The following is a 2,362-nucleotide window of genomic DNA, read 5'->3' as shown; positions in this document are numbered from 1 at the left end:
CTCGAGGACTTGATTTTGGTTTTTAGCTTTCCGCTCTAGCCTGCAGGATAACACAGCTGAGGTGAGTATACATAGCATTCTGACTCATTCACTGATGAACACAGTTTCTTTCCAATAAAACAAGGGGTGTTTAGAACATTTCAATGCAACCAGAATCCAGAAGTGCTGCCTAATTTAACATAGCATTCAATGTCAGAGGATGTGATTGTTTTTGCAAACAAGTTACAAAAGATAGATTGTAATTAAAGCAAACTTTCCTACTTGAATATAGCGATTACATCAGAAGATTCAACTTTTCTCACATAAAAGTTATATTCAAATTGTCTGTGCTTACCAACCTCACCCATGACCCAATTTTTTTCTTTGACATAAACAAGAAGTTCAATTTAATATTTCCATAAAAACATTAGTAAGCCAAAATTGACATATGGATATTTATATCAAATTCAAATAGAAATTACACATGGATCATACTTGGGTTTTACCCTTACTACTGATGAAAGGAAACCTTGTCAGGGCATAAGAACAGACAATTGTCTAATAAATCAGATGATGGCAGAGGCATGGAGGGCTGTGCAGTCAGCTTTCCCAAGGCTGCACGTGACACCTGGCACAGGTAGCTGAAAGGAGGAGAGATTTAACTGGGCTGTTTTAAGGGGATTCCATCCATGATCAGCTGGCTCCAAGACAGAATAGCTTGGTGGAAAGACCTGAGAAAGCAAAGCTGCTTAGTCATTGGTAGCCTGGAAACAGAGCAAGGGAAACGTCTGGAACAGAGGGGAATGTGTCCCAGATAGAAGTTTTAGATCCATAAGTCACCAATGCACAGCCATACACAGGCTTCACCAGACTCCTGGGTGGAACCTAAAGCAATGAAAGTTGACACTCTATACTCTTCCCTTAGTGGAAATTTTATGATGAAGTTATTCTATATAAACAGGTCATATATCTTAGAAGTTCAACAGCAAAGAGAAGTCTATGCATTATATTATACATCTTTACTAAGATTTCTGGTGGTGAGAATATTCAACTAAAATGTTGAACTGCCACTGGGAACCTATAAAATAAATAATTTTGTTTTTCACAAGAAGCTGGTGATTTCAAGCTTTATAATTGTATTGATTCTTGTGGCCTTAAAATATTATCTTCTTTATCAACAATAAATATGTCAGTGTGAGCTGGTTGTAGATTCTATTCTGTTTTCTGTCATGTTTATGTTTTATCACAATAACAAAAGAACATCCACTCACAGTAATTAAAGTTCAAATAAATCTGAGTGAGACAATGACCATATTTATATTAATAAAAAGTGTTATTTTCATTATTGGATGGTTAATCATGCACCAGTGAAAACAGGAAGGGTAATACATATATTTCGGAAATTATATCGTACCTATTTTTCATATTGTATAAATGAAATTAGTGGTTTTAAATTATGTATCACCCTAACTGTGTTATGTTATTGAGAATTACAATTCTGTTCAAATAACTAGAGTTAGATTTAAAATGAGATAAATGTACACAATAGACACATTATTTCTTATTTATATTGAGAACTCTAGTGGCAGGATAAACATTTCCACATAACTGCTTTCTTTTGCATTAAAAACTGCAACATTCTAAAATACTTGATCCAACTTTTCTCTTTGAGACAGGACAGCATTATTGTAGTAGTATTTAGATGTGTGAAGGAGAGATGATTTCCCAAGAGTCTAATACTAAAAGATTTCTAGTAACACAGAATAAGGAGTATATTTAAAGCATGTAGCATTATATTTTTGTTTTAATCAATTTCATTAGGCTCTATCTTTGAAAAAATTACAAATTGAAAGAAAATTATGACTTACACCTATGTTATCAAAGTGGTCTTTACACTTAATGGAATACTACTCTGCCATAAGGAAAAACTCCAGTTATTTGTAAGACAGTGAATGCAATGAGACTATGTTAATTGAAATAAATCAGACACACAAGACTAAATAAAGCATGTATTCTCCTATAAGAGAAGTTCAATATATAAGTAAAGGGCAAAATAAAAAATAATAGGAACTAGGGTGAGCTATCACTGAGAAAGGGATCAAGCGACGTCGAATTAAAACCTGACTTCTATTCTTTTTTATTTTAATTGTTTTCCATTTACGTATTTGGTACAGGGTCTCACTGTGCTGCTCGGACTCATCGTGATCTTCCTGTTTTTCAGCGTCCCAAGCTCTGGGATTACAGGCATGCACCATCACAGTTGGACTCAATCACTGGCTCAGCGTGTGCTGGGGGAAGGACCAGCAATGTGTGCGGGCCAGGAACAAACTGACTTCCATTCTGCATAATCTTCTTCTGCCTTCTCCTCCTCCTCCTCCTCCTC

Source organism: Octodon degus, unplaced genomic scaffold, assembly GCF_000260255.1.
Source record: "Octodon degus isolate 3935 unplaced genomic scaffold, OctDeg1.0 scaffold00003, whole genome shotgun sequence".
NCBI lineage: Eukaryota > Metazoa > Chordata > Mammalia > Rodentia > Octodontidae > Octodon > Octodon degus.
The sequence above is the reverse complement of the archived record's forward strand: the minus strand, read 5'-3'. Positions refer to the sequence as shown.